The following is a 22,135-nucleotide window of genomic DNA, read 5'->3' as shown; positions in this document are numbered from 1 at the left end:
CAATGGAATATGAAGGGGAAGGGGATTGGGGAAAACGTCCTGGATAAAACAACAAGGAAGGACGATAGGGGAGGGACTGGAACTCCTCAGGGATATTAGACTTTTTCCTTCTATTTTATGTAACATTCCTATTTTGTTGCTTTGGTTTAATCCCTTCAAATTCCAAAATTGATCAGCATGTAATTTCTCATAACATTGTCATTTAAAGCATCTTCTCGCAAAAAGGGGACAAGATTGATTCTATAGACAGGATGGAACATTGAAACAATGTGGAAGTGAGACAGCACAATGGACGTTGAGAAACCCATCATTCAATATGGGTACATTCCATAATTTGATATTTCTCTCCTTTCTCCAAAGAAAAAGGTCTAAACACTTCTTTAAAGAGTAAAACAATTGATGGGAATAAAAAAACAAAGTTTGTTCAAGGTGAGTAAACTTTACGACAGATGTCGTTTAATTATAACTGTCAATAAACTCTAATACAAAGGATAAGGCTGGTCGGTGAATACTGTAAATTAGTAATTCAGATGTCATAGAACATGATTGATCTATCAACATTTTCTAAAATGCCAAGGCTATGAAGAGTTCTTTTCTGTAGCATAGCTTTGATATCCCGTCTGTAACACTTTGAGACCTCCGTTATCACATCACCACTTGGCCGCGAATCGACTTCCGGTTTGACGATTCGTCAACTGCCTTTGACTATTCGCAGCGGTTTGGGTGTATTGGACAACCCTCTATTTTTAACTTAAGACGTTTTAAAGTTAATATGATTTTGTATATTTTTGACAAGTAAATGGGTTATTTTTTTACCATATAACATTTTTTTAATTATAGAACATATAATTGTAATATAACAGCCGTGTAGTTTTAGGCGAAAGTTGGAAATATGGACGTAAATTGCATGTCGTTGAACAAGTGTACGTCTCAGCTGATAATGCCTTCTGATAACATTTGTACCAAGCTAAAATTGAGGTTAGAATATTTTGTAAGGTTTGAAAATACGAAGTATGAATTAAAAGAATTAGGCAGTGTATTTTGCATAGCGGATTTATTTTTGAAGTACTATTTTATATAAAAATACATAGCCTTTACTTTTAACGCGATGTTCGGAATATCTCATTTTTGGAGGACAACTGTTTATAAAATACATGAGGAAATTTCTGCATTTTGATTGGTTGCAATACAGTTTTCAGGCAACACCAATGCAGAAGAGAGCTAATACCATGCAGAACTTTGTTATTTCAGTGAAAAGGCGGTAACGAACTTTTTAATAGCTTAAAAAAGAAAGGCATGTCGAAGATTTTGTCTTTTGACTTAACACTTTGATTTGACCGAACGCACAATAATGTTTGCAGGGTTTTGATGATTCATGTTTGTACGTGTTTCACCTTTTCTTTGTTTCTGCATTATCAGATGAAGCTATCTCGAAAATTTGATCATTTATAAACGAAATAGAAGTGACATGATTGTTCTTATACAATTTGGAATGAGTAAGCATTCGTAATTTTTGAAAAGACTACAAATTGCACTCGCCCTACGGGCTCGACACACCATCAGGCCACCAGACAAAACCCAAGTATCTCTAATAAGGTTAATGGATGGACAACACGACCCGAGAATTAGATCGTACGAAACGACAAAATCCGCCATCGCCTCTCAAGCGATGGAGTCCCTTTAATAAAATTCATGGATCGACACTACGACCTTACAACTCGTGAATACAGTAGACGACTCGCGCGTTAGGAGTGAATACATTACAGACCGTTACATGATCCGTACGGATCATACGGAGCGACAAGTCACTCGTTACGATCCGTGGTATTGGACAATCCTCGCCAAACTTGTGAGTAAAAACAAAACAAAAATAAAAGAGTGGAAATTACGAGGGTCTAAAGATAAGTTGTGCTCTTTCCCTCCCAAATTGCTTTACTCATACTTGCGTCCTAAAAACAAATTCTTGCCCCTGTTGGGAATTTCTCGGTTTCTGCTCACTAACACAATCTAATTAGTTGCAAACTTCCCGTTCGCTGAATGCAAACAAACCACACTTGAAGGTTCACGTTTTCTTGAGAATACATTCCCCTCACTGGTTTCACAGTTTCAACAGTCGCTTCCAGTCGCTGATTAGTAATCAAATAATCAAGTCAAACATGAACAACGAGAAAAGTTAAATGCCAATATATCAACACCTCTTATTGAAAGAGGCTCTAAATGAAGATGATGTGAGAAGTTACATGTAAATCAAATTTGAGTTTTAAAGGGATTAAGGCAAAGCACCAGAGTATAGATGTTACAAAAAATTAAAGTAAAAAAGTGTAAGATCGCCGATTGGTCCCAGTCTCTCCCCTTCAGTTATTCTCCGTTCTTTGAACCACCCTGGAGAGAGTTGGTATCAGGAAAAAAATATGTGCTGATTTTGGCTCCAAGTTTGTGAGAAAGATATGGTAGAAGAAAGAAATGGAAAGCAAAACTAAGCTTCCATTTGTGTTCGGAAACTTACACCAAATGCAACAGATTTCTACGTTTTCATACATCATGATCTCCGAACTCTGAAGGGCTGTCAGTGACTTTGAAGAAGAGAAACCCCGCCGTGGTGCAAGAGAAAAAAACCTTTGACCTTGTTTATATTTCTCAGCTGAGCTGGGACATGAAAGAAGTTGATGCTCTCCTTGTTATCGGGTAAATCATGGTTTCTGTTCAGGTGGAAAGCCCCTTGTGCGAACGGGATATGGAAATTCTTCTGTTGATTTGAATCCTTTATAGGGCCTAAAAAAGTTCATGGTTACCTTGGAATCCATAGCTGAGATATGCGTATTTGCATTTAAACGCTCACTCTCTAATGGGGAGTTCGGGAGCAAACCTTTTCCTTTTCAACTTACTTTTGGAGCTCGAAGCCACCGCAGGCAGAGGAACAACTTCGGGTCACAGGTTTTTTCCTTTCGAGATTAAAAAACTATCCATAACATTACAGTAAGATGCCGAGAAAAACGCCATGTTCGGTACTTTTCCTGCCTAGCACAATTTTATAAAATTCCTGCCAAACACGAGAGTAAAAACTGCAGTACAGAGGAAATATATAAAATAGTCAAAATGCATAGACAATTAATGAGAGTGAAAGTGAGTTTCATACTTAGACTATAGTAACATCATACTATGAAAACATTGATGTTTGTGACTGAATAAAACTGACACTATTGCAATGTTGACGTAAGATATTCCTAATGACAAACGTCCAAGTCTTGGAGAATCATAGCACTAACTACAACTAAGGAAAAAGAATAGTTTTTTAGACAATTGCATTGAGAGACGAATTCAAAATGCATCAAGCTGATATGCTGTATGCTCTATAATTACAAAAAGTTTTCCTCTTAATCTGTTCAAACGCTAGTGATAGCAGATACAGTGGAGCGGGATTTTGAGGAGAGCTAGCCGTCAAAGGGAAATGAGAAATTATTTCAGCAAGGAATGCATTAGATTGTCATATTCAACGAGAGCCGAGATAGTGGAGGTTCGAATGTATGACTAAACAAGATGATAAAATGTCTTTGCTTGCATACTTTTATTTCTATGAGGTCTAAAGCAATGGAGTGTGTACCAAAGACGTCGCAGGAAATCGATATAATATTATAAACTAAGAAATAAGAACTAAAGCTCTTTTTTCCCTTCGAGATTAGAAAACTATCCATAACATTACAGTAAGATGCCGAGAAAAACGCCATGTTCGGGACTTTTCCTGCCTAACACAATTTAATAAAATTCTGGCTGACACGAGAGTAAAAACTGCACTAAAGAGGTATAGGAGCAAGCAAACTGAAGTCAAACAAGTATTAGGCCACATAAGCCCCTAGGAGCGAATTTTACCTCTAGTTAACACTAGCATAATATAATTATCTGTCCTTAATATAAAACAGGAGCATTTTTAACGAGCGAACGCTTGGTACTCTTACATAAACTTTTAGACCATCACCATTAAAACTAAGGCAAGAAGGCGAGGATTAATTTTTTTTAGTGAGCCTGCTCGAAAGGTAAGAGCAAGGAGGGGGAAGTGGGGAAGCAGACCAACATTGATTCAAAGCTATGGAGACTCGATGTTTTAACGTCCAGAGGCACTTTGGATTTCGTATAGGGGATGTGTCTCCTCGCTTAGTCCATTTCCATTTGGGGTGCTATTTTCGTTTCCACCTTGCGCGGCTTTAGGTTTTGAATTTTCAGTCTTGGCTGCAGCCAAAGCAACAGCCATAGCTTCAGCCGCCGCCGTAGCTGCACCAGCTGCAGAGGATGTAGCTATAACTGCTGCCACAATTGCAGAATGAACCTCAGTCCCATCACGCTGAGGTACAGATTTTTTTACGGCCAGAGCCCTCGCTGCAGCTGCTACTTCCTTACCAGCCTCCACACACTGTGAAGTGTCAAAGGAAACTTTGCGGGATTTGAAGTACAGCCATGACACAGCACCGATAACAGACAATAACGCTGCTTTTAGAATATCATCTGCAGTTTCGCGACCATAAAATGACTGTCCAACTAATACTGGAGGGACTACAACAAAGCAGAGACTAAGAAACCAAGTATATATGCGAAAAGGGTAGAAAGGCGGTAGTCATTTGCGTGGGTTGTTTCATTGATTAAAAAAATAAGGTGATGCAAATAAAGGAAAGTATCAGCAAAATAGAAACGCCCCAAGCTGGATTAACCATGATACCCACTACAACCCAGCTTAAATGGTAACTAACCAAGCTCGTGCACATAATAAGCAGTAATCTGCTCAAAAATGAAGTAATATCCAAATCTTCACAAAAAAGGCAGTTACAATAGCATATCACTACCCATTCTGGTATAAGTGCAAGGAGCACAATTAAGTCTCGCAACATATTTCCTCTTTTTGAAATTTCGGTGGATGTCCACACTCTAGCTCAAACAAACATGACCTCTTTCAGCAACAGGAAACAACAAAATAAAGTTACTGAACGTATCAGTGGTTCTTCGTTTCTACGACAAACATAATCTACCCTACCACGATTTTCATCGTTACCCACTGAGAGCGATGTACATTGAGTGTCATCTTTTAAGTATTGTGAGACCCAAAAATATAAAAATGGAAAAAACACGGGACACAGGAAAGAAAGCCACAAAACTACCCTGAAGTAAGAACGACCAGTAGTCTTCATATCTGGGATGCGCCCTTTTATGACAGATTCTGCAAAATTCAAGCGTGGATCTCGCAAGCCAGAAGTTACAGCAAGGTCTTGAAGCTAAAAAAAAAAAACTATACATCAGACGTGACTATAAGAGTGGAGCGTGTAAGAGTGAAAAACCGTTTTGGTGATAGCAGAAGTATTTTATTCAACCAGTTCTGGAGATAGTGATCACTGACAGCGATTTCGACAACTTGAATGGAAGTCATCATTTTCGATTTAAAAGGCATTTAGCTGTCAGTAAATAAAACGTTGTAAACCGCTCACTGATTTTTCGATAGCAGAAATCTTACATATGGGTTCAAATCCTGTATGGGCCTGAATTTTTTCAGATCTCGCTTCAACTACTATTTCAGCTGCGAGGATCGCTTATATCTCATTTCTTCACCGCAGTGCGCATATATGATTTTCATATGTTTCCAGTCATCTTATATATGTGTTATGATATATATATATATATATATATATATATATATGTATGTATATGTATGTATGTATATATTTAAATTACAGTCTATCCCTGCGGTGTTGTGCTCGATGCGTTCGCAGAGCGTGGTAAATCTGAAGGTTGGACAAATCAATAAGAGATAACTTTTCTGTGACTCTGAATTTCACGCTTATGTGTTTCACGAGGGCTTCGAGAAAATTAAATTTTAAATTGTCTAATTTAACATTGAGACCAATAATAAAAAAACTGAACAAGATAAAGAGGTTTCAACTCGGTGGCCTCGCGGCACCATTCGAGGATGCCGCCACAGCGCATGCATGAAAAACTTAGATGTCCCGTATGGGAACCCAAGCGACGGCTGGGCGTCGACCAGCCGCAACAGCATATTGATACACAAACCACTCAAAATCTATCTGTGAGTAAGATTCCGAAATATTATTGTACAAAAGAAAAATGTGAACGTGACGGCTTAGGTAAAGTGAGATTTAGTAGAATAAATTGTAAATTTAGTAGGATGAGTGCCTTTTGTATTACGGACGTTTTACATTATTTCTACCATGGAAAATTGTCAAATACTTTGAAAAAATACTTCGTGGCTAATAACATCCTGCGTTTCGTCTAGGCTAGAAGACTCATCAGAAACCTTTCGGAATTTCTAAACATACTCGTTGAGTATTGCGCTAACATCTTGAATTCGTGAATGGGACTTTGTGTGCTGATATAAATAGCTAATTGAAATACTTACGGCAGCCAGTACAGTTTTAATCATTCTTTTCCTGTCTTTTACAGAAACATTTCAGCAAAAGAATGGAATTTTGATGTTTAGTTCTTGCGCGCGTGGAGTCCGCAGTATCGAGAAGAGGGATGAGATCTCCAGGAAAACAGCGGAAAAAGCAGCATAAAGGCTTCTCAAACTCCATATGTATTTCATTACAGCAGGCATGGAATCGTTGCCTGTTTTATCTGGTCCGTTCTGACCATATATATTGACGAAGATTAGAACTGAGGAAGGCTCATTTGCCGGATATAAGGCGGATTTGATGTTAAAACTGTTCACATCTGATGCTAAGGATTTGTAGATGTCAGCATAGGTTCCAATACAACTAGTGGCACTCACTTATTACGTCTGCTCTAGTGCAAATAAAAAGACTGCTGATCAAATGAAACACAACGTAGACAATTATGGATGTCATTTGTGTCACATACGCCATTTTCTCTTTTATCGTCGATTGGAGGGTTTTCCTGTACCAAGAGTTAAAATGAAATAAGGTTAAACCCTTTTCGGAAAGTTATAGAAGCAGATCAATAATGAAAAGCATTATTGCTAATGAGAGATTACATACTGTACAGCCTAAGAGGGGGAACATGTAAACTTAATCGTGACCCAGCCAAAACCCTCGACCACTCCCCCCTCAGGCGACCGGTCCATAACATTTCCCCCTCCCCCCTCAAGCGACCAAGTTCAAGAAAGCAAATGATCATAAATAAACAAAAACACGTTTTACCTGATTTCTCTTCATAAAGTGTAAATTTTAATCAAAATAGGCGGAAGTTGAGTCATTATTAAAAGAAAAAAAGACGTTGTGGGCCAAGTTAGCAGCAAGGTTATATGAAAATGTAATGCATCGTAATGAAATAACCCTAACGCAGTTTGTTTATTCCATTGTCGTTAACTCACATAGAGTCATGCTTTTGCGGGCTTGCCGTAACTTGCGAAACGGAAATATGCTAATGTTTGCAAAATAGAAATCTGTAATTTGCGAAATGGAAATATGCTAATGATTCTGTAACTTGCGAAATGGAAATCTGTGATTTGCGAAACGAGAATGTCTACGGTAACCTCCACAAGCTAGAAGAATGAATCGGTCAGCTCACCATAAGTATGGATTGCGGCCTGCCAAATAATATTAAAAGCAACTGGCGAAGGGAGAAATAAAAACTCTGCGTGGTGAACTTTGCGAAATCGCCATTACATTCGTGAATAACTCAATGCGTCGTTTAGGTCATAGAGCGCAAAAGTAATTTGGAATGGTAGTTGACGCTGTAGCTTTACTGTGTATAAGGTGTAATCAATGTACGTTGTCGATGAATAATTCGGATGCGTGATTCGATATTTACTTGAACGGAAATGCTCATGGAAAGTGTCGCTGCATGTTTATAAATAAAATATAAAGTTTGCTGGAAAAATGTAACTGACCCAAGCTCTTTTATTTTTTTGAGTCTCAGTCATGTTACAGTAAGCCCTTTTCCACCCATGGCTTCGTAAATTACTGTTTATTGAACAGCTGAAATTTCCAAGTTTTTTCCCCATCAACGGCAACTGTAGCGAATCTTTTTGAAAGGCGGTAGATTTGGTCGATAAATAAGAAGAACTTGAAAGACGAGAGGTTGATTAGACGTCATCTGGTATTGTGTATACCAAGACACTCGAGTATATGGAGTATATACGGAAAGTAATGTCATCGAGTTTAAAATGTGTTAGTCAAACATTAGACTGAACTTACTGACTGATTACTTACTAATCGGTACTCGGTTCCAGCCAGCACCGATTAGTTCTGATAACTTAAATTTGGTTCCCGTCTCTTCTTAAAGCTGTCAATATTCACAAGGAAGTGAATGAAGAAGTAACGATTGATCTAGTTGGCCGAAAAGCAAGAATTCAATCCAATGGGAATTCTCGTTAGAACTAATGGCGCAGTTGTGTTTCTGCCAAAGGAAAAATTTCATACCCAGAATTCGAAAGTTTCCTAGTAAATTCGGTTTCTGCCTAGCTGGGATTCTTTACACAGGAAGTTCAGAACGAAACGGATTTGTGGTAACTTTGGTAGAATAATAATGAGCAATCCTTTGAAAAGCTTGAAAAATTTGGGTAAAAAAGAGAAGAAAAGATCGGATCCCAAAGGAGGTGAGGTTATAGAATGGTACATACTTGGAATCCGATTGAGGTAAAAGAAAGTTCGGCAAATTTCATTCAGTTTGAGTTCGATTAGCTACCAAAATCGAAAAGCGCTTTTACATGTGGTAGTTACGATCAGTAGATGTAGATAGATAGATAGATAGATGAGCTGTGTGCTCAGATAAATGACTACATGGGATAAGTTTCTTAAAGGGACATTTCACCCTTTATGCATCGCGTGCCGCGACCCAATTTCCTGTAACACGAAATTCCCAGATTACTGAAAACCGTCTAAAATCTTTTTCTCAAGAGCCATCCTGGACTTATAGTCAGATGTTTTACGGTAAAGCCATTCGCGGTTCGTCATTTTACAGATTTACAGTATTTTGAATTTTGTCCGGCAGAATCCGATGAAAAATGTTTTGAGTGTTACGCTTGGATCTCTATTTACACTGTGTACAGCGGGGTCGGCGTAAGGGACAACGTTCAAATTTTTTTCACTTTCTAGAAACACTTGAGGATTCTAAATAAAGATAAAATACTTTCCAATAGAAATTGGTATTTTTCAAGGAGAAATATGGAAAAATATATTAGGCTGCCGGACGTTTAGTTATTGGAAGATCATATCCGGTAGTGTCCGAAGAAAAAAAAGTGTCACGCTTGGATCTCTTCGTACTCTGTGTTCAGGGTCGGCGAGACGGAAAAAGTTCGAATTTTTCACTTTCTAGAGGCGCTCGAGGATTGTAAATGAAGGTAGAATATTTTCTAAGGAAATATATATGGTATGTAGAGAAATATGGAGTTATTGGAGGACCGTGTCCGGCCGTGTCTTTTAAAAGTTCCTAAGTGTCAAGCGCTTGGATAGCTTTGTACTCTGTATACAGGGTTGGCGGAAAGTATCAAGTTCGAAATTTTGGGCTGCATGGAAGCGCTTGAGGATTTTAAATAAAAATAGAACATTTCATATAAATATTTGGATTTCGAAGGGAAATATGGAAAAATATCGGGCTGCCGGACGTTTAATTGTTTTCAGACCGTGTCCGGCCGCCGGACGTTTGGCGCTATTTAAACAAAGCGGTGGTTCAAAACAAAAACAAACAACCACGTTGCATCGAGGTTGGAGACTACAATTTCCCCAGTTCCGCCCCGTTTCATTCGCCACGTTTGATCTTCGCCCCGTGTAACTTCGACCCGTGTCAAATTCAAGTTCGACCCGCTTCATCATATATGTGTTTTTATGTCTAATTTACATTTTATGTCCTTTAACGTTTGTCTTTATGCAACAGATTTAAATTTATATTTAATAGTATTTACGGAAAGAGACAAGAATTTTGTATATTTCATGCAAAGTAGACTATTTATCGAACTTATCTTTACGTTCATGTACACGTGCCAAGGATGTGCTTAGTGTTTTTTTGTGTTTGCTTATACATAATGCTTTAATAATGCTTTTATTAGAGAACAAAACATAAAACTATTATTTGTGATTGAAGGCGAGTCTCTAAAGCGATTGTGTTGTAGAACTAACATGTTTTTATGTATTTTATTCAAATTGGAATCAAGCAAGTTTGAATTCATGCGGCCGTGACTCGCTCACGGATTACTTCTCAGTGCAAATATATGAATTTACATATATCTAAAAATCTTCATTCACTTGGATGTTTATTTGGACCCAATTCATTGACCAGCTCCCAGTTGGCTTGTTAGCTCAATTGGTAGAGCGCTGCACCGGTATCGCAGAGGTCATGGGTTCAAATCCCGTACGGGCCTGAATTTTTTCAGGTCCTATTTACAACTACTCGTTTCAGTAGTGTTCTTAGCTGCGAGAATCTCTTAATTTCATCTCTCCACCGCAGTGCAAATATATGAATTTTCATATATCTAAAATCTAAATTTAATTAATTAGCTCGTGGTCCATTCAAATACGAGCACGACCTGAGAAGTTGCGAGGCACTCTTCTTTCTCTGCTGGTATTCATTATAGCATAAACTGAGTGTTCAGTTAATGCTGGTAATAGTTGGAGTAAAAAGATTTTGTATTGCGGAAATTTCTCACTTCGCTCTCATTGTCTAAAATTTGATTGTTTGGCTCGGGAGCGCTACCCCGAGACTCCGTCAAAAGAACCTCCTTTCAAGCACATTTTTCAATAAACTTGATTTGAAACAGCATTTTTAAGTAAATGATGAGGTTTCTTAAGATATTAAACCTTACGATTGAAAGATTTCGTGTTTTAATTAATTCATCGAGGTCTTCTTGGACACACGGCTGATGCCGTGGTGCGTGCATATCATTGCTGTCAAGACAAACTTTGTTTCTACATATCAGCTATTAACTACATGATAAGCTTAGAGCTTCGTATTATTCCATGAAGTTTCTTTCAATAACATAGTGTACTTTATTTGAAACCGCCTCGCGTGTGCGAACGGCAAATTGCAAGAACTGAACTTTGTCGTCTGCCTTTCAGCTTTGAGAGCAATAGTGTAAAAATATCTACGTTTATTGTAATTAGAAGATATTTGTGTATTTCTCTGTTGGGTCTTTGGGATAAGAAGAAAAGTAGGCGAAATTTGCCGTTTGCGTTTTCCGTGAACTTGGTTTAAAATCTTGTCCATTTCTTCCACGCACTCTCTGCGTCATAGTCTGTCGGACGAGTGTTCCAAAAAAAAATTGTTTGATTTTTTTCTCTCCAAATGGTCCAAGCTTATCTACTGAAGGTTTTCTCTCTTCTCTTTTGTAAATTTCGATCGTAATCTGGTACGTGCTTGTGGGAATGTTCGGGAAAGCACGACTTGCAAACATGCTTCACACGCACCTCGTTCAAAGGTCTCTCCACAAAGCTCGCAAAATGCACCTTTCTATTCTATGAAAATCAAAATTGAGAACAGTTGGCGAACAAAACTTGAATGCATAAAATGTCTGCAGTCATTCTTTGGAATTCATGCTTTACACGCACCGGTGAAAGATGGCTGCGCATACAATACAACGTCAATAACAAGAAGTAAAATGCAAACTTTGGCCAACAATCATCAAATATGCTCACCCAGAGGCATAAATGGAGCCTTCTATGCACAAAATCGAGACTAGTTACTGGGTCGAAAATGAAATGGGGCGGAACTGGCGGATACCGGAGAGTATAATTTAGTATTATCAACTAAGTTGATAACGTAAATTGGCCACCGTTGAGAGTTTAAAAGCTGACGTTAAAAGCTGCCGTTTTGAGCGTTAGCTTATTCAGAGCAAATGGCATTCGAAACGTTAGCTTTTGAACTCGTTATGGTGGTAATGCTAATCAGACGGTAGTAAAGGGAGATCTATTATCAGAGTACATCAGTTATTGGTGTTTGGTATACTGACAAATGAATGTACCAACCACAGATTTGATTGCAATAACTGTAGTAATAGCATACCATCTAAAGGTAGGTACTTCCCAAAATGTAGGAAATTGTTTCTAGAACTTCTTAGTGTGTACATGTCAAAGATTTTAGTGATTATTAATCTCTATCGATCTGAATCTAGACATCGACAACTGAGAGGTCTGGACTGGGTATAAGCAGGATACATATTAGTCATTTCCATAAAATTGAGCAATTTGTTCAGTATGTAGGTCACAGACCTCCATAGACTCAATGGCTATGCACTACGCTAACATGTTCTCATTGCGAAATTAGTTCAGTATATTACCAACGAGGTGTCTGTGCGCATATCACTAGCAGTCAAGCAAGCAAGCAAGCAACAAGTCATATATTTCTAGCTCCTAGGATAATTTTAGTTTCCCTCTTACCCACACCATCAACAGTTTTGATTTTTTCTTTATTTCATTGGTGTTTGTAATTTATTCCTGGTTCCTGTATGGTTGTTTTAGTGTATCCGTCAAATACCTTTGATTTAAAAGACTAGTGTTTTATGTATGTAAGGTATTTCCCTGTGGGTTGCGCAGAAGGAGGGGGAAGTTGCTGAAGCTTCAAAATGATTGGCAGATAATAAATAAATATGTTTCCTTGCTATGGTATCAGCTTATCTGATAAATATTTCTCTTCACTTTCTGTAGGTGATCTTCCACACAGCGGCGTACAAGTTGGGAAAAGAGATGGAAGGGAACAAAGTGAGTCTGCACCAGGTGGGTGAATGGACATGTAACATTGCAGGTTGACGCCCTAATTTGGTTCTTTTCTGAAAAATAAGCCTGCATAATAGTGTTTGAACTGTACAACAGATCTCAAACAGTGAGAGAGTAGAGTTACAAAATACTTCTGTAACATTTAATGCTTAAGTGTTGTTGAAGGACAGTCTTGAAGTTTGCCGATATTATCTGTTAATATTGCACAGCATTATGTTGCAAATTCTGAAAGTTCTACGTTTTGACACAAAATCTTGTATTGAACAATACTTTTTGGACATCTCTTTACTCAAACACAATATTCACCTGGCCTTGGAATCTCCATAATGTCACTAGGCCTCGCTTGAAGTTTGAAAGTTTGGTTTTCACCTTACGGCCTCAATTCGCATTTTAAGAGAATCGTGGCGTTTTTGACTCAAAAGCTTATTTTGTGAACAAAAAACAGCTGCCTGGCTTCAGCAGAATTTTATGATATGAAAATTAAAATCTTTTTAAAATTAATTAAGAACTATTCTCAGTTAACATAGAGAGAGTATTATTCAGTGTGCATGATTTGATTAGTTCCTTGTGGTGACTTTTTCTTGGAAACCCAACGTCAGCTTGTTCAATTTTATTAAAGAAATGTTCTACCAATCCAACAATTTTTGTAATGGTGAAATGATCCAAGGAATTTTAAATTTTACAAAACAATGAAAAGAGATGAAAAAAGAAATAGCTACGCAAAGCTATTATATGTAACAGAGGTGTATGCGTTGCAATTTATGAATATACTTAATTCAGTTTTTGGTGCAGATCAAGACACCTCAAATAAAATAAGAGAAAAAACAAAGGAAGACAAGAATTTTCAATTTTATTAGTTACAGAACTCTAATTAATCAGTCTGAAACCAGGGATAATTTTGATTGCTCATACTGTCATCCGACAGGTAAAAGCAGCTTTTTCTTTATTTTTCGTACAGTCTACAGCTACTTAACTAAATAGCTTTCTGCACGATTAAGTTATAAGAAAACTAGAGTCTGTTTAAAATTGATTAAGATATTCTAGTTTGGGTCTTAATATATACCGAGTACTCTAAGATAACCATTTCCACTCAATGCTGAGAAGAAAAAACCCTAGACTGTGAATAGAAAAGCGCCATTTTCATTTTCACTGACCTAAAATCATCATTGATAGAACTTAAAGAGGGTCATGACTGTAACTTCAATGTTTTCATTATATGCAGCTTTAGACACTTCAAGTGAAACAAGAGAACGAACAGAGGAAGACAAGGAAGTAGTGCAAGCAGTAGGTATGTAATATTTGTCTACTTTCAGGATCCTTTAGGTAAATAATTGTTTTCAATAACAGCTGCGAGCACAGGCATCCCAAGTTCACGCCTCCAGAAACTGGAGCAGAAACGTTCGTTAATAACTAGGTTTTTTTAAAAATTTTTTTCAACTAAACAGCAAGTGTGCCACACACAAGTTATCAAAAGGGTAATAAAAATCTGTTAAATTAGCTTTTTATTGCTGCAACAATTAAGGATTATCAGTATCTTCCAGTCTAACGCTATGACAAAATACTATATTTCCTCGTATAAGTGCCCACACTCCAAGGCCATTATATCAAACAAGCTCCCTCCTTGAATTATTTCTCTCCGCTCTCCCCCACTTTCCTAAATAGGAGGAAAACCTGACTCTGTTACCACTTTATTGATACCTTTTTAAGCTTCAACTACAGCTAAATCAGTACAGCTTATAGTTTCTTACTTAACACCCTCCTCGATTAATCAACTTCCTTCCACTAAGTGCCCCTCCTTTTAACCAAAACTTTATATAATTCGCATCTGAACACTTATTCAAGACAATGTAGTATCTAAAGCTATTAAATTAGTGAAAAAAAGACCTTTGTGTAATTGCTGACTGGGATGAAGCTATTTAATGTATGTAGAACTTCTGTAAGAGTCCCGCTTTACTTTCAACTTATAAGGAAATGTATGGTAATACCTGTAGAACTTTATTATCCCAACACTTATAAAAGTACTATTTGAGTAAAATCCAGAAAGAGATTAAGTGTGTAGATAAAGCCTTGAAGCAATGAAGAAGGAAACGAGTCACTTCTCAAAAAAAATTGATTTAATTGGTAATCAAAGAAGAGCTTAATTTACTTGCAGTATTCATGTTGGCTTATGGGTCATTTAGCAATTGGATAAAACGATATCAATATGTTTGTGCTTGCCTTACTCTTTCCTCCACAACACTTCTCACTCTCCTGACTTTTTCGATGACGTTGAAAGGAGGCAAATATTCTCTCACCTCTGCTTAGCACTAATATAGAAAATATGTCTAACATTTGAGTCTTAACCTGTGGCTCATTTAATGACTGCATAATTTGTACTTTTCCATATTCATGAGATTCAGGTACTATGACGAAATACTGCTGGAAGTATGCAAGCATAAATTACCAAGCCATATCTATAAGCGGCAATGATCTAATCCCAATGAGTGCGCTGCTAAATATCTAAAAAGAACATGTGCATTCGGGGTTGTGAGTTTTGCTTGGCTTTTGAACATGTATCTACATGACAGGACGGAAAAAACGTGCACTGTAAGTACCTCCCGTTGTCCCATACAAAGCCTTAGAAAGGTTCTCTGAGGCTTTGTATGGGACAACGGGAGGTACTTACAGTGCACGCGTTTTCCGTCCTGTCATGTTGTTTACATTGAAGTGTTAAATTGTCTTTTTAACCTAAACTTATTTTTTTCAGGCGCAACTCTATGTGATTCAACTAAAAAAGCACAGAGAAATACAAAAGAAGCTTGGACAGCAACACGTACAGCTGAAGAAGGTATATACCACGTGCCTATCAGCAATTTGTGTATTTCAACCAATATGAAATATGAAGGGAAGGGGGATTGGGGAGAACATCCTGGATAATACAATAAGGGAGGACTGTAGGGGAGAGACAGGGAATCCTCAGGGATATCAGACTTTTTCCTTTTATTTTATGTAACATTCCTATTTTGTTGCCTTTTTAAAATCCCTTTAATACCCAAAATTGATCGACATGTTATTTCTCATAACATTGTCACTTAAGGCCTCCTCTTGCAAAAAGGAGGCAAGATTGATTTTAAGGACAGAAAGTAACATTGAAACAAATGTGAAAGTGAGAGAGCACAACGGACGCTAAGAAATCCATTATTTCTACTTTTTTCTTGTCTTCTAAATGGAAGTCTATTTGTAGGTTTTCAAACCAGGTAGCATTCCATAATGTGATATTTCTCTCCTTTCGCCACAGAAAAAGCTCCAAACACCTCTTCAAAGAGTAAAAGAGACGATGGGAATGAACAAACAAAGTCTTTTCAAGGTGAGTAAACTTTACAACGAATGCCATCTAATTATAACTGTCAGTAAACTCTATAGAATAAGGCTGTCTGTGAATACTGCAAATTAGTGATTCAGATGTGATAGAACATGACTGAACTATGAAAGTTTTCCAAAATGCCTAGGCTATGAAATTCTTTTCTGCAGGATAACTTTCATATCCTGTGTGTAATATTTGAGAAACTGAAAATAAACCAAGTTGAGGCTTTGCTTTAGCTGTGTTGTTCACACCCTTGCAAACTAAATTCCAAGTTTTCCGTGAATTCCTAGGAATTCTCAAAAATTCCCAATAATGCAAATATCGAACCATGCAGCTAGGACTATTTTTTTAGTATTAATCGTGATAGCAAATAGAACACTTGACTGAATAATAAAGTGGTGGCTCACGGGCATTTTCAATCATAACCAAAATTTGACACAATTATCACAATAATCTCGAGGAAGCTGCGACCGCACCTTTAGACATCAATATAGTGAATTGCTATCAGTTCTGGTGAAAAGTCTCTGACATATGCATGACAAGCTCACTGCTTTTTGTCTCCAATTAACATAATAATATATAGATTTAGCCAAGCCTAAAAGCGGAGCTCTTGTTAGTTTATTTTCTAGCCCCTCATTATAATAAAAACTGGAATAAAACTCTTCAGCACGGGCTGTAGTAGAGTTTCTCCAAGGGGATTAAGAGACGAGTCCGGGGGGTGGGGAGGGAAGGGAAGAATTGGCGAGGTCTGAAACCTGGGGACGACGTTCTCACAACTTGCAATAAAACGCATGCTAGTCAGCGGTATCTTCAAGCAGCTGAGGAACTTCGTTGTTGTTCCTGATGTGATGAGCTAATTTTCCAAGATAGAGAATCTGTTCCTCTTCAGAGGAAGTGTGCAAGGTCAGGGTCAGTTGAAATTATTTTCTTTTGAGCGTGACTGATAATTTTGGTCTGGGAAAATAAGCCAAAACTGAAAGAAACGAAGGTAAACTACTTCGAGTCTAGACATCACCAGTCGATTGAAGAGTATTCGCGTGATAACAGTAACTTAGTAAATCAAGACGCCATAATGGTATGGGTTTCTCTTATATCTTCTCTTGAAGTTTCCAGGTATGACTGCTTGTTTCATGATTGTCCTTGGGCTGGAAATACACGGCGCCTTTTAGAGATTCTTTCTGTTATTTAATTCGGTAACCTCTGATGTAACTACTTACAATGTAGGTTTCTCTAAGCCAACTGCCCATGATCTTAGCAACTCTAGCTAATGAAGTACGAAATTTGTCTAACATGTTTCTCGCGCTGCAAAAGTTTGCCCTAAAGAAAACAAGCTAAAGCTAAAATGTCGTAATTAAAACTCGATGACGAGAAGAGACTTAGGATTCGATCATGAAGACATTTGTGGAAAACTTGAGATAATACCTGGATTTCATTTTACATCACAGCAATCAATTCCAGACATCAATCAAGTTTTCTCTTAAGTTTTAAATTCGAGTCGATGTTGTTATTGGCTATATTAAATGGGTTGAAAAGTTTTTGATGGTATCTTCTCATGTTTGCAAATAGTTGAATTTACTGGAAGGTAGAGTTATTGCAACATATTAACATGAAACACAACAATAAATTTTATTGATATGCAAAAAGTATTGGTATTGTTGCTCTGCAAGTTGATCAGAATTTTTGAGATACTGATAATTACTGTTCAACTACAACCTCACCAGTTTAATTTCGCGCTCAAAACGCGGGTTGCAAATTATTTGCTTACGCAGCTTCACATCCACTAGCCCACGCGAAGCCCTCGTGCAATGCTTAGCCGTGTGCCCGCGGTACGCTACGCTGAAGCACGATACTCGAGTATACGCACTTCATTGTGATTTGGCGGTGTTTCCTGGCGCACTCTAATGTGCGCGCAATCGCGCCTGCGCATTACCTTCTCCCTCGCCCTTCCATTACGTAATGGCTAAGATAGTGCCCGTAGTACAGTTGGCCGCGCATGCTAAAAGTAGCACCTTGTACGGTCGGTCGTACGGTCGCACGTCCAAATTTTTCCGACTTGATAGGTTACTACTATCTCGTATAATTATCAAATGAGATTTAAGATCTAAACTTTTCCCCTTTTAACTTAGGCAGAGCGCACAAGAATATTCCACGTATAAACATTCTGGCTTGTTTTTGTAGAATTATTTTTTCAAACATTTGATATAAAGGTTAGGTTTTCCTTTGGTTTTTTCAACCTAGCGAGTCAACATATACAGCGTGAGCAAACGGAATCTGCTACGGTGATCGCAGTCGCTGGGTTGACCCAGGAAACTCTTAAAATCATGCTTGACTCGATAGCGTCAGTCAGCCGAAAGATTGCCATTGGCATTATCAATGAAACCCCTTACGAATGGAAGGCTCTGAATACATACTTTGACTCTGGTACATCTGAGTCAATCTTACCTGAATTCGTGAAGAAAGGAAAGGTGGCTCTGTATACGGCCAGGAAGACTCGGGGCCCTGTGGCTACAGGAAGTGTGGGCGTCTTTACCTACTACATGACAGATGCTCACAAGACCATAGCAGTCATGTTCCACATACCATTCGACTACAACTTGTACAGCAATTACTGGGATGTTAAGATTTATGCTGGGAAGGAAAGAGCCACTCTTGACATGTACAAAAGCATGTACTACAATCACCCTTTTGAAGGCGATAATGGCTGGCATATTAAAGACGTAGATGGGTTCCAAGTGAAAGGAACAATGACGAACGGTGGAAAGTGTTTATTACAGTTACGTATCAGTAAGTGAACATTGCACACTTTTTCTTTGGTACCCTGACATAGTGTAGTAACTGCATGAAAGTATGATAATTTTTTCGTCGTGTGCATAACACTGTTTTGTTAAATGTTTACGAAGTTATTTGATTTTTTGGATAACATTTTGATAGAGGAGTATATTTCTGGGTATCATTTTAAGTTAGTGAGCATAATTAACTTTGAACTGTACAATACAAACTCTTGAATGTGAAAGCGATCCTTTAGATTCCTAGTTTTCTTAATAAGTAGTGCTAAATTGTTTGTTTGATTGTTAACAGACACGTTTTTTAGTTGCAAGTTGAAGATTACGAGAAAATTGTATCCATTTCTGATTGGTCAGCATTTACTGGGTGGTGGAATCTCATTGGTTAATACTATAACAGTTTATAATTAAATTTGATTGGCAGTTGAACGGTCCGTTCATGACATCTCTGATCTTTTGATATTGTAACAACCAATCAACTTAATACATAAATTCTGTTAATAACCAATCAGATTTGAGCACTTTGTTATTGACATATAAGGAATAACTTTTATTTTACCCCAAAGGCTACCATATGAAAGATTTTATGATATTATACTAAGAGGAAAAACAATAAAAATAAGAATAGCTACCTGAAATTACCTAAGGGTTAAAAATGCCAGGCAGTCAATTGAAAGAAAATATATCTTTGACATGGTTAGGTTAAAAACTTAAAACAAGAAAAAAGCAAAGTTAAGCTAACTGCATGCACCATTAGACATAATTAGCATAATTACATAGTGGAGTATTAGTGTCTGATTTTAGAAAAATTACTTCATACGGTCAACCAAATCTGTGAAGGTTTATAATTGTGGCCGGTAGTTAAAGAGACTTGCAAAACTTATACGAGTTTCAAGATGCTGGAACATTTATGTCTTACGAGTAGGAGAAGCATCTTGGCCTAACTCAACCAAATCCCCAATTTCATTTATTTCGTTACGATTTACTGGCTGAAAATAAGACATTTCGAAACATTCTGTTAAAACCCATACAGATAGGAGCACTTCGTTATAGACACGATTATTGAGATTCGCTTAAGGAATTTTATGGTTTGAGTAAACATTTATAAGATGTAATCGTTTGCGTGATAGTCTGTTATGACTCATTTATAAGCTTTGGGGTAGGATTATTAATTTATAAGCTTTTGTAGGATGCGCGTTTGCTGTGTGGCACTTTTTATATTGTTTAAAACCATCAAGAAAATAAAAACAGATTATATCCTCTTGTAACTAAGCAATACAAATGGTTTAAGCATTTTTCATTAAAAATCATTGTATTGATAGTTGTTCCTTTTATTACAGAATGTCTACATTTTTTATAACCCATTTTCTGTTGAAGAATTTTTATGGTGCTTTCATATTCCTAACAACCCCATGAAAACTAAGTGGTAATTAATTTTTATGTGCCATGAAAATACCGTGGAGGCCATGAAAATTCAAGGAAAATTTTCATGGTCAATGAATTTTTCACATATTCCCAGGATATTCATGGGTCAGAAAGGTAAAATGTGGAGCAAACTGTAATAAAATTGGGCAAAGTGGACTACGTATGCATTCTTTTTATTTTTTCTATATAGTATACTTACTTATGTACGTACACTATACTTACTTCTTACACGATGCTTACACTACATTAACTTGCACTACTTACAATACATATGTTACAATACAGTTACACTAGTCAAATTGAATTACAGTTGATCTATTTGCGTTATTTTTTGCATGTTTACTATTCGAGTCAGTAATAAGAATTTTGTTTGTTAATTACACTAAAAACATAGGGTATTAATTTTCTAGAGTTTAATAGATTATTAACTAAATAGGTAGCGAAAAGATGCTGTCTCCTTCACAGCCTCCATACACTGTGAACTATCGGAGGGAGGTTCGCGGAATTTAATGTACAGCCATGACACCAGTGACAGACAATAATGCAGTTTTTACAACATCACCGGCAGTTTGTCATGAAATTTCCTTTGAGTCCCGCCAAACAGCGGCAAAGTTATCTCTTCAGAGATTCAACAGAGAGATAATCAAAGAGTGACCAAGAAAGTTGTGGTACAATGCGTAAGTAATAAGCTCGCCCTGTCTGAAAATCATGAACAGCTTATATCATTAGAGAGAAAACAAAATGTAACGTTGGTTCGCAAACAGCTTGACTCACCTTACCTTGGTAATTTTTTCCCTCAAGCTTTTCTTTCTGAGTACTTGAACTGGGTTTTTCTCTACTTTGGTGATATTACCTCTTTATTGGCCACAATAAACATTTTATTTTCCTTTTATTATAAGAAATAATTCAATCTGGAAAAAAAGGATGTCATTTTACGCCAAAGGTCCTTTACCTCCCTGCGATAACCACTTTCTCTGTCTCCAAAGTGGCCGCTTAGGAGAGTTTCTGTTATCCGCTCTTTATCATCACTTGACACAGCGGTCAAAATTAGAAAAAGGAATTAAAACGGATTAGCTGAGAAATTGAGGTATTTATACCGATTGTGTCGTGTAATTGTCTGGCTAAAGGAAATCTTGAAAGGGATCAACAATGTTTCATTAGACTTCAGCTCCACGGGACATCGAAACTAGTGCCAATCACTTTCATGGCCATCTTTTCAGAACAATCTGCGCTTCCTGACCGATTGTTCTCCCTAAGATTAAGCAGTTTCCACTAACATTTCCTCTTGTTGTGCAGTTGGAACACTGAACAATCTAGAAACCATGCCACTGAAAGTGCTTATGACACGAAATCCTTTTTTGCATTTTCTGGTCGATAGCTGTATCTAATTAGAAAAATCGACCCTAGTGCTTAGCGAAAAAATATAGCTTTTGCACAAAAATTTCAAGAAATTTAGGAAGCAAATTTTGAAATTTAGGTAGCAACTTTATTGATTTTTGGAAATTTTTTAGCAACTTTTTGGCATTCCAGTGATCATTCCAGCATTTCAGCACAGGCCTGACGAAAGTTTAGTCGTCGCCAACTTAAAAGAGAATAAAGTGGAACAATACAAAATACTGGGATCCATTGCTCTTGAAAATACAAAATTGATCTGCCAATTAGCTGCCAAAGGGGGGGGGGGGGGGGGAAAGAGGGTGTTGGTCGGGGGCTATAAAAATATTCCAAAGTCTTACGGAGAAAGCAGGTAGATTTTATCGTGACTCAACGAAAAAAAATCCATCAAGCCCCCTTCCCCCTCCCCCTCGCCTCGTCCCTCTCCTTTCCCATGATAAACAATGTCTGGTCCCCTGTGCTCCTGCCGGTCCCTTACTTCAGAGAATTTGGTAAAAAATCAACTGCCAATCCCCTAATTGATATTTTTC

At 37.5% G+C, this 22,135-nt stretch overlaps 1 pseudogene; it reads left to right on the top strand.

Moving 5' to 3' along the window:
* The first annotated feature begins 17,366 nt into the window (after window positions 1-17,366).
* On the top strand, window positions 17,367-19,146 carry LOC149052238 (DELTA-stichotoxin-Hcr4a pseudogene; annotated as a pseudogene).
* The last annotated feature ends 2,989 nt before the right edge of the window (window positions 19,147-22,135 follow it).

This window comes from Pocillopora damicornis, chromosome 1, assembly GCF_964200805.1.
Source record: "Pocillopora damicornis chromosome 1, jaPocDami1.2, whole genome shotgun sequence".
NCBI lineage: Eukaryota > Metazoa > Cnidaria > Anthozoa > Scleractinia > Pocilloporidae > Pocillopora > Pocillopora damicornis.
Note: the sequence above shows the minus strand (reverse complement) of the source record. Positions and strands in the feature narration are given on the sequence as shown.